At 44.8% G+C, this 9,206-nt stretch overlaps 29 pseudogenes; all 29 read left to right on the top strand.

Annotated features, from left to right (window-relative positions):
- The first annotated feature begins 115 nt into the window (after positions 1–115).
- On the top strand, positions 116–234 carry LOC142095590 (5S ribosomal RNA; annotated as a pseudogene).
- A 91-nt stretch (positions 235–325) lies between these two features.
- On the top strand, positions 326–444 carry LOC142095601 (5S ribosomal RNA; annotated as a pseudogene).
- An 81-nt stretch (positions 445–525) lies between these two features.
- Positions 526–644, top strand: LOC142095561 (5S ribosomal RNA; annotated as a pseudogene).
- A 91-nt stretch (positions 645–735) lies between these two features.
- On the top strand, positions 736–854 carry LOC142095594 (5S ribosomal RNA; annotated as a pseudogene).
- Positions 855–943: 89 nt separating this feature from the next.
- LOC142095658 (5S ribosomal RNA) lies at positions 944–1,062 on the top strand (annotated as a pseudogene).
- Positions 1,063–1,562: 500 nt separating this feature from the next.
- On the top strand, positions 1,563–1,681 carry LOC142095979 (5S ribosomal RNA; annotated as a pseudogene).
- A 91-nt stretch (positions 1,682–1,772) lies between these two features.
- LOC142095957 (5S ribosomal RNA) lies at positions 1,773–1,891 on the top strand (annotated as a pseudogene).
- Positions 1,892–2,170: 279 nt separating this feature from the next.
- On the top strand, positions 2,171–2,289 carry LOC142095579 (5S ribosomal RNA; annotated as a pseudogene).
- Positions 2,290–2,382: 93 nt separating this feature from the next.
- LOC142095560 (5S ribosomal RNA) lies at positions 2,383–2,500 on the top strand (annotated as a pseudogene).
- A 90-nt stretch (positions 2,501–2,590) lies between these two features.
- LOC142095794 (5S ribosomal RNA) lies at positions 2,591–2,708 on the top strand (annotated as a pseudogene).
- An 81-nt stretch (positions 2,709–2,789) lies between these two features.
- Positions 2,790–2,908, top strand: LOC142095600 (5S ribosomal RNA; annotated as a pseudogene).
- Positions 2,909–3,141: 233 nt separating this feature from the next.
- LOC142095625 (5S ribosomal RNA) lies at positions 3,142–3,260 on the top strand (annotated as a pseudogene).
- Positions 3,261–3,349: 89 nt separating this feature from the next.
- Positions 3,350–3,468, top strand: LOC142095772 (5S ribosomal RNA; annotated as a pseudogene).
- A 498-nt stretch (positions 3,469–3,966) lies between these two features.
- On the top strand, positions 3,967–4,085 carry LOC142095693 (5S ribosomal RNA; annotated as a pseudogene).
- Positions 4,086–4,565: 480 nt separating this feature from the next.
- LOC142095750 (5S ribosomal RNA) lies at positions 4,566–4,683 on the top strand (annotated as a pseudogene).
- Positions 4,684–5,353: 670 nt separating this feature from the next.
- Positions 5,354–5,472, top strand: LOC142095563 (5S ribosomal RNA; annotated as a pseudogene).
- A 79-nt stretch (positions 5,473–5,551) lies between these two features.
- Positions 5,552–5,670, top strand: LOC142095558 (5S ribosomal RNA; annotated as a pseudogene).
- A 91-nt stretch (positions 5,671–5,761) lies between these two features.
- LOC142095546 (5S ribosomal RNA) lies at positions 5,762–5,880 on the top strand (annotated as a pseudogene).
- Positions 5,881–5,969: 89 nt separating this feature from the next.
- LOC142095840 (5S ribosomal RNA) lies at positions 5,970–6,088 on the top strand (annotated as a pseudogene).
- Positions 6,089–6,389: 301 nt separating this feature from the next.
- LOC142095588 (5S ribosomal RNA) lies at positions 6,390–6,507 on the top strand (annotated as a pseudogene).
- A 90-nt stretch (positions 6,508–6,597) lies between these two features.
- Positions 6,598–6,716, top strand: LOC142095583 (5S ribosomal RNA; annotated as a pseudogene).
- Positions 6,717–6,997: 281 nt separating this feature from the next.
- LOC142095739 (5S ribosomal RNA) lies at positions 6,998–7,115 on the top strand (annotated as a pseudogene).
- A 91-nt stretch (positions 7,116–7,206) lies between these two features.
- Positions 7,207–7,325, top strand: LOC142095604 (5S ribosomal RNA; annotated as a pseudogene).
- Positions 7,326–7,785: 460 nt separating this feature from the next.
- Positions 7,786–7,904, top strand: LOC142095562 (5S ribosomal RNA; annotated as a pseudogene).
- A 79-nt stretch (positions 7,905–7,983) lies between these two features.
- LOC142095550 (5S ribosomal RNA) lies at positions 7,984–8,102 on the top strand (annotated as a pseudogene).
- A 91-nt stretch (positions 8,103–8,193) lies between these two features.
- Positions 8,194–8,312, top strand: LOC142095564 (5S ribosomal RNA; annotated as a pseudogene).
- An 89-nt stretch (positions 8,313–8,401) lies between these two features.
- Positions 8,402–8,520, top strand: LOC142095829 (5S ribosomal RNA; annotated as a pseudogene).
- Positions 8,521–8,822: 302 nt separating this feature from the next.
- Positions 8,823–8,940, top strand: LOC142095587 (5S ribosomal RNA; annotated as a pseudogene).
- Positions 8,941–9,030: 90 nt separating this feature from the next.
- LOC142095581 (5S ribosomal RNA) lies at positions 9,031–9,149 on the top strand (annotated as a pseudogene).
- The last annotated feature ends 57 nt before the right edge of the window (positions 9,150–9,206 follow it).

Genomic DNA, 9,206 nt, shown 5'->3' with positions numbered 1-9,206 from the left:
TGGGAATACCAGGTGCTGTAGGTTTTTTTTTTCTCGTTTTTTTTCTCACTAGTTCCTGCTTCCTTCAATGCTTGTGTTGAGATGTATAAGAGATGTAGGTCAGTAAGCAAGCAATACCTACAACAACACCACCCTGAACATGCCCCATATTGTCTGATCTTGGAAGCTAAGCAGGGCCAGGCCTGGTTAGTACTTGGATGGGAGACCACCTGGGAATACCAGCTGTTGTAGGTATTTTTTTTTCGGTTTTTTTTCTCTCTTGTTCCTGCTTCCTTCAATGCTGGTGTTGAGAAGTATAAGAGATGTAGATCAGTAGGCAAAAAATACCTACAGCAACACCATGCTGAACAAGCCCAATCACGACTTATCTTGGAAGCTAAGCAGCGCCGGGCCTGGTTAGTACTTGGATAAGAGACCACCTGGAAATACCAGGTGCTGTAGGTTTGTTTTTTTTCTCTCTTGTTCTTGCTTCCTTCAATGCTGGTGTTGAGATGTATAAGAGATGTAGGTCAGTAAACAAGCAATACCTACAGCCACACCTGACTGAGCAAGCCCAATCTCATCTGATCTTGGAAGCTGAGCAGTGCTGGCCATGGTTAGTACTTGGATGGGAGACCACCTGGGAATACCAGGTGCTGTAGGGTTTTTTTTTTTTTGTTTTTTTCTCTCTTGTTCTTGCTTCCTTCAATGCTGGTGTTGAGATGTATAAGAGATGTAGGTCAATAGACAAGTACTACCTACAGCCACACCACCCTGAACAAGCCCAATCTTGTGTGATCTTGGAAGCTAAGCAGGGCCAGGCCTGGTTAGTACTTGGATGGGAGACCACCTGGGAATACCAGGTGCTGTAGGTTGTTTTTTTTTGTTTTTTTCTCTCTTGTTCCTGCTTCCTTCAATGCTGGTGTTAAGATGTATAAGAGATGTAGGTCAGTGGGTAAGCAATACCTACAGCCACTTCACACTGAACAAACCCAATCTCGTCTGATCTTGGAAGCTAAGCAGTGCCGGGCCTGGTTAGTAGTTGAATGGGAGACCACCTGGGAATACCAGGTGCTGTAGAGTTTTTTTTTCTCTCTTATTCCTGCTTACGTTAATGCTGGTGTAGAGATGTATAAGAGATGTAGGTCAGTAGGCAAGAAATTCCTACAGCCACACCGACCTCAACAAGCCCAATCTCGTCTTATCTTGGAAACTAAACAGTGCCGGGCCTATTTAGTACTTGCATGGGAGACCACCTGGGAATACCAGGTGCTGTAAGTTTTTTTTTTCGTTTTTTATTCTCTCTTGTTCCTGCTTCCTTTAATGCTGGTGTTGCGATGTATAAGAGATGTATGTCAGTAAGCAAGCAATACCTACAGCTGCACCACCCTGAGCAAACCCAATCTTGTCTGATCTTGGAAGCTAAGCAGGGCCAGGCCTGGTTAGTAATTGGATGGGAAACAACCTTGGGATACCAGGTGCTGTAGCCTTTTTTTTTCTCGTTTTTTTTTTCTCTCTTGTTCCTGCTTCCTTCAATGCTGGTGTTGAGATGTATAAGAGATGTAGGTCAGTAGGCAAACAATACATACAGCCACACTACCCTGAACAAGCTTAATCTCGTCTGATCTTGGAAGCTAAGCAGGGCCTGACCTGGTTAGTACTTGGATGGGAGACCACCTGGAAATACCAGGAGCTGTAAGTTTTTTTTTTTCCTTTTTTTTTCTCTCTTGTTCCTGCTTCCTTTAATGCTGGTGTTGAGATGTATAAGAGATGTAGATCATTAGGCAAGCAATACCTACAGCAACACCACCCTGAACAAGCCCAATCACGTCTGATCTTGGAAGCTCAGCAGGGCCGGGCCTGGTTAATACTTGGATGTGAGACCACCTGGGAATATCAGGTGCTGTAGGTTTTTTTTTTTCTCTCTTGTTCTTGCTTCCTTCAATGCTGGTGTTGAGATGTATAAGAGATGAAGGTCAGTATGCAAAAAATACCTACAGCTACACCACCCTGAACAAGCCCAATCTTGTCTTATCTTTAAAGCTGAGCAGGGCCGGGCCTGGTTAGTACTTGAATGGGAGACCACCTGGGAATATCAGCTGCTGTAGGTTTTTTTTTTTCTCTCTTGTTCCTGCGTCCTTCAATGCTGATGTTGAGATGTATAAGAGATGTAGGTCAGTAGACAAGCATTACCCACAGCCACACAACACTGAACAAGCCCAGTTTCATCTGATCCTGGAAGCTAAGCAGGGCCAGGCCTGGTTAGTACTTGGATGGGAGACCACATGGGAATACCAGGTGCTTTAGGGGTTTTTTTTTTTCAGTTTTTTTTCTCTTTTGTTCCTGCTTCCTTCAATGCTGGTGTTGAGAGGTATAAAAGATGTAGGTCAGTAGGCAAGCAATACATACAGCCACACTACCCTGAACAAGCCCAATCTCGTCTAATCTTGGAAGCTAAGCAGGGCCAGGCCTGGTTAGTACTTAGATGGGAGACCACCTGGGATACCAGGTGCTTTAGGTTTTTTTTTTTGGTTTTTTTTCTCTCTTGTTCCTGCTTCCTTCAATGCTGGTGTTGAGATGTATAAGAGATGTAGGTCAGAAGGCAAGCAATACGTACAGCCACACTACCCTGAACAAGCCCAATCTCGTCTGATCTTGGAAGCTAAGCAGGGCCAGGCCTGGTTATTACTTGGATGGGAGACCACCTGGGATACCAGGTGCTGTAGGTTTATTTTTTTTCTCTCTTGTTCTTGCTTCCTTCAATGCTGGTGTTGAGATGTATAAGAGATGTAGGTCAGTAAACAAGCAATACCTACAGCAACACCACGCAGAACAAGCCCAATCACGACTTATCTTGGAAGCTAAGCAGGGCCGGGCCTGGTTAGTACTTGGATAGGAGACCACCTGGAAATACCAGGTGCTGTAGGTTTGTTTTTTTTCTCTCTTGTTCTTGCTTCTAGCCACACCTGCCTGAGCAAGCCCAATCTCATCTGATCTTGGAAGCTGAGCAGTGCTGGCCATGGTTAGTACTTGGATGGGAGACCACCTGGGAATACCAGGTGTTGTAGGGTTTTTTTTTTTTTGTTTTTTTCTCTCTTGTTCTTGCTTCCTTCAATGCTGGTGTTGAGATGTATAAGAGATGTAGGTCAATAGACAAGTACTACCTACAGCCACACCACCCTGAACAAGCCCAATCTTGTGTGATCTTGGAAGCTAAGCAGGGCCGATCCTGGTTAGTACTTGGATGGGAGACCACCTGGGAATACCAGGTGCTGTAGGTTGTTTTTTTTTGTTTTTTTCTCTCTTGTTCCTGCTTCCTTCAATGCTGGTGTTAAGATGTATAAGAGATGTAGGTCAGTGGGTAAGCGATACCTACAGCCACTTCACACTGAACAAACCCAATCTCGTCTGATCTTGGAAGCTAAGCAGTGCCGGGCCTGGTTAGTAGTTGAGTGGGAGACCACCTGGGAATACCAGGTGCTGTAGAGTTTTTTTTTCTCTCTTATTCCTGCTTACGTTAATGCTGGTGTAGAGATGTATAAGAGATGTAGGTCAGTAGGCAAGAAATTCCTACAGCCACACCGACCTCAACAAGCCCAATCTCGTCTTATCTTGGAAACTAAACAGTGCCGGGCCTATTTAGTACTTGGATGGGAGACCACCTGGGAATACCAGGTGCTGTAAGTTTTTTTTTTCGTTTTTTATTCTCTCTTGTTCCTGCTTCCTTTAATGCTGGTTTGCGATGTATAAGAGATGTAGGTCAGTAAGCAAGCAATACCTACAGCTGCACCACCCTGAGCAAGCCCAATCTTGTCTGATCTTGGAAGCTAAGCAGGGCTGGGCCTGGTTAGTAATTGGATGGGGAACAACCTTGGGATACCAGGTGCTGTAGCCTTTTTTTTTCTCGTTTTTTTTTCTCTCTTGTTCCTGCTTCCTTCAATGCTGGTGTTGAGATGTATAAGAGATGTAGATCACTAGGCAAGCAATACCTACAGCAACACCACCCTGAACAAGCCCAATCACGTCTGATCTTGGAAGCTCAGCAGGGCCGGGCCTGGTTAGTACTTGGATGTGAGACCACCTGGGAATATCAGGTGCTGTAGGTTTGTTTTTTTTCTCTCTTGTTCTTGCTACCTTCAATGCTGGTGTTGAGATGTATAAGAGATGAAGGTCAGTATACAAAAAATACCTACAGCTACACCACCCTGAACAAGCCCAATCTTGTCTTATCTTTAAAGCTAAGCAGGGCCAGGCCTGGTTAGTACTTGAATGGGAGACCACCTGGGAATACCAGCTGCTGTAGGTTTTTTTTTTTCTCTCTTGTTCCTGCTTCCTTCAATGCTGATGTTGAGATGTATAAGAGATGTAGGTCAGTAGACAAGCCACACAACCCTGAACAAGCCCAGTTTCATCTGATTCTGGAAGCTAAGCAGGGCCAGGCCTGGTTAGTAATTGGATGGGAGACCACATGGGAATACCAGGTGCTTTAGGGGTTTTTTTTTTTCAGTTTTTTTTCTCTTTTGTTCCTGCTTCCTTCAATGCTGGTGTTGAGATGTATAAGAGATGTAGGTCAGAAGGCAAGCAATACGTACAGCCACACTACCCTGAACAAGCCCAATCTCATCTGATCTTGGAAGCTAAGCAGGGCCAGGCCTGGGTAGTACTTGGATGGGAAACCACCTGGGATACCAGGTGATGTAGGTTTTTTTTTTCGGTTTTTTTTCTCTCTTGTTCCTGCTTCCTTCAATGCTGGTGTTGAGATGTATAAGAGATGTAGGTCAGAATGCAAGCAATACCTACAACCACACCACTCTGATCATGCCCAATCTTGTCTGATCTTGGAAGCTAAGTAGCGCCAGGCGTAGTTAGTACTTGGATGGGAGACCACCTGGGAAAACCAGCTGCTGTTGGTTTTTTTTTTTTTCGTTTTTTTTTTCTCTCTTGTTCCTGCTTCCTTCAATGCTGGTGTTGATATATATAAGAGATGTACGTCAGTAGACAAACAATACCTACAGCCACAACACCCTGAACAAGCCCAATCTCATCTGATCTTGGAATCTAAGCAGGGCCAGGCCTGGTTAGAACTTGGATGGGAGACCTCCTGTAGGTTTGGTTTTTTTCTCTCTTGTTCTTGCTTCCTTCAATAATGGTGTTGAGATGTATAAGAGATGTAGGTCAGTATGCAAGAAATACTTACAGCGACACCACCCTGAACAAGCCCAATCTCATCTAATCTTGGAAGATAAGCAGGGGCGGGTCTGGTTAGTACTTGGATGGAATACCAGCTGCTGTAGGTTTTTTTTCTCTCTTGTTCCTGCTTCCTTCAATGCTGATGTTGAGATGTATAAGAGATGTAGGTCAGTAGGCAAGCATTACCTACAGCCACACAACCCTGAACAAGCCCAGTCTCGTCTGATCTTGGAAGCTAAGCAGCACCAGGCCTGGCTAGTACTTGGATGGGAGACCACATGGGAATACCAGGTGTTGTAGGGTTTTTTTTTCTCTTATGTTTCTGCTTCCTTCAATGCTGGTGTTGAGAGGTATAAAAGATGTAGGTCAGTAGGCAAGCAATATCTACAGCCACACCACACTGAACAAGCCCAATCTTGTCTGATCTTGGAAGCTAAGCAGGGCCGGGCCTGGTTAGTACTTGGCGGGGAGACCACCTTGAAACACCAGGTGCTGTAGGTTTTTTTTTTACCTTTTTTTTTCTCTCTTGTTCCTGCTTCCTTCAATGCTGGTGTTGCGATTTATAAGAGATGTAGGTCAGTAAGCAAGCAATACCTACAACCACACCACCCTGAACATGCCTAATCTTGTCTGATCTTGGAAGCTAAGCAGGGCCGGGCCTGGTTAGTACTTGGCGGGGAGACCACCTTGAAACACCAGGTGCTGTAGGTTTTTTTTTCCTTTTTTTTTCTCTCTTGTTCCTGCTTCATTCAATGCTGGTGTAGATATGTATAAGAGATGTAGGTTAGTAGGCAAGCACTACCTACAGCCACACCACCCTGAACAAGCCCAATCTTGTGTGATCTTGAAAGCTAAGCAGTGCTGGGCCTGGTTAGTACTTGAATGGGAGACCACCAGGGAATACCAGGTGCTGTAGGTTTTGTTTTTTTTATTTTTTTTCTCTCTTGTTCCTGCTTCCTTCAATGCTGGTGCTGAGATGTATAAGAGATGTAGATCATTAGCCAAGCAATACCTACAGCAACACCACCCTGAACAAGCCCAATCACGTCTGATCTTTAAAGCTAAGCAGGGCCACGCCTGGTTAGTACTTGGATGGGAAACAAGCTGGGGATACCAGGTGCTCTAGGTTTTTATTTTTAGTTTATTTTTCTCTCTTGTTCCTGCTTTCTTCAATTCCGGTGTTGAGATGTATAAGAGATGTAGGAAAGAACGCAAACAATAGCTACAGCCATACCACCCTGAACAAGCCCAACTTGTCTGATCTTGGGAGCTAAACAAGGCCGGTCCTGGTTAGTACTTGGATGGGAGACCACCTGGGAATACCAGGTGCTGTAGGTTTTTTTTTTCCTTTTTTTTTCTCTCTTGTTCCTGCATCCTTCAATGCTTGTGTTGCGATGTATAAGAGATGTAGGTCAGTAGGCAAGCAATACCTACAGCAACACCACCCTGAGCAAGCCCAATTATGTCTGATCTTGCAAGCTAAGCAGGGCCGGGCCTGGTTAGTACTTAGATAGGAGACCACCTGGAAATACCAGGTGCTGTAGGTTTGGTTTTTTTCTCTCTTGTTCTTGCTTCCTTCAATGCTGGTGTTGAGATGTATAAGAGATGTAGGTCAGTAGACAAGCCACACAACCCTGAACAAGCCCAGTTTCATCTGATCCTGGAAGCTAAGCAGGGCCAGGCCTGGTTAGTAATTGGATGGGAGACCACATGGGAATACCAGGTGCTTTAGGGGTTTTTTTTTTTCAGTTTTTTTTCTCTTTTGTTCCTGCTTCCTTCAATGCTGGTGTTGAGATGTATAAGAGATGTAGGTCAGAAGGCAAGCAATACGTACAGCCACACTACCCTGAACAAGCCCAATCTCATCTGATCTTGGAAGCTAAGCAGGGCCAGGCCTGGGTAGTACTTGGATGGGAAACCACCTGGGATACCAGGTGATGTAGGTTTTTTTTTTTCGGTTTTTTTTCTCTCTTGTTCCTGCTTCCTTCAATGCTGGTGTTGAGATGTATAAGAGATGTAGGTCAGAAGGCAAGCAATACCTACAACCACACCACTCTGATCATGCCCAATCTTGTCTGATCTTGGAAGCTAAGTAGCGCCAGGCGTGGTTAGTACTTGGATGGGAGACCACCTGGGAAAACCAGCTGCTGTTGGTTTTTTTTTTTTTCGTTTTTTTTTCTCTCTTGTTCCTGCTTCCTTCAATGCTGGTGTTGATATGTATAAGAGATGTACGTCAGTAGACAAACAATACCTACAGCCACAACACCCTGAACAAGCCCAATCTCATCTGATCTTGGAATCTAAGCAGGGCCAGGCCTGGTTAGAACTTGGATGGGAGACCTCCTGTAGGTTTGGTTTTTTTCTCTCTTGTTCTTGCTTCCTTCAATAATGGTGTTGAGATGTATAAGAGATGTAGGTCAGTATGCAAGAAATGCTTACAGCGACACCACCCTGAACAAGCCCAATCTCATCTAATCTTGGAAGATAAGCAGGGGCGGGTCTGGTTAGTACTTGGATGGAATACCAGCTGCTGTAGGTTTTTTTTCTCTCTTGTTCCTGCTTCCTTCAATGCTGATGTTGAGATGTATAAGAGATGTAGGTCAGTAGGCAAGCATTACCTACAGCCACACAACCCTGAACAAGCCCAGTCTCGTCTGATCTTGGAAGCTAAGCAGCACCAGGCCTGGCTAGTACTTGGATGGGAGACCACATGGGAATACCAGGTGTTGTAGGGTTTTTTTTTCTCTTATGTTTCTGCTTCCTTCAATGCTGGTGTTGAGAGGTATAAAAGATGTAGGTCAGTAGGCAAGCAATATCTACAGCCACACCACACTGAACAAGCCCAATCTTGTCTGATCTTGGAAGCTAAGCAGGGCTGGGCCTGGTTAGTACTTGGCGGGGAGACCACCTTGAAACACCAGGTGCTGTAGGTTTTTTTTTTACCTTTTTTTTTCTCTCTTGTTCCTGCTTCCTTCAATGCTGGTGTTGCGATTTATAAGAGATGTAGGTCAGTAAGCAAGCAATACCTACAACCACACCACCCTGAACATGCCTAATCTTGTCTGATCTTGGAAGCTAAGCAGGGCCGGGCCTGGTTAGTACTTGGCGGGGAGACTACCTTGAAACACCAGGTGCTGTAGGTTTTTTTTTCCTTTTTTTTTCTCTCTTGTTCCTGCTTCATTCAATGCTGGTGTAGATATGTATAAGAGATGTAGGTTAGTAGGCAAGCACTACCTACAGCCACACCACCCTGAACAAGCCCAATCTTGTGTGATCTTGAAAGCTAAGCAGTGCTGGGCCTGGTTAGTACTTGAATGGGAGACCACCAGGGAATACCAGGTGCTGTAGGTTTTGTTTTTTTTATTTTTTTTCTCTCTTGTTCCTGCTTCCTTCAATGCTGGTGCTGAGATGTATAAGAGATGTAGATCATTAGCCAAGCAATACCTACAGCAACACCACCCTGAACAAGCCCAATCACGTCTGATCTTTAAAGCTAAGCAGGGCCACGCCTGGTTAGTACTTGGATGGGAAACAAGCTGGGGATACCAGGTGCTCTAGGTTTTTTTTTTTTAGTTTATTTTTCTCTCTTGTTCCTGCTTTCTTCAATTCCGGTGTTGAGATGTATAAGAGATGTAGGTCAGAACGCAAACAATAGCTACAGCCATACCACCCTGAACAAGCCCAACTTGTCTGATCTTGGGAGCTAAACAAGGCCGGTCCTGGTTAGTACTTGGATGGGAGACCACCTGGGAATACCAGGTGCTGTAGGTTTTTTTTTTCCTTTTTTTTTCTCTCTTGTTCCTGCATCCTTCAATGCTTGTGTTGCGATGTATAAGAGATGTAGGTCAGTAGGCAAGCAATACCTACAGCAACACCACCCTGAGCAAGCCCAATTATGTCTGATCTTGCAAGCTAAGCAGGGCCGGGCCTGGTTAGTACTTAGATAGGAGACCACCTGGAAATACCAGGTGCTGTAGGTTTGGTTTTTTTCTCTCTTGTTCCTGCATCCTTCAATGCTTGTGTTGCGATGTATAAGA

This window comes from Mixophyes fleayi, chromosome 6, assembly GCF_038048845.1.
Source record: "Mixophyes fleayi isolate aMixFle1 chromosome 6, aMixFle1.hap1, whole genome shotgun sequence".
Taxonomy (NCBI): Eukaryota; Metazoa; Chordata; class Amphibia; order Anura; family Limnodynastidae; genus Mixophyes; species Mixophyes fleayi.
Note: the sequence above shows the minus strand (reverse complement) of the source record. Positions and strands in the feature narration are given on the sequence as shown.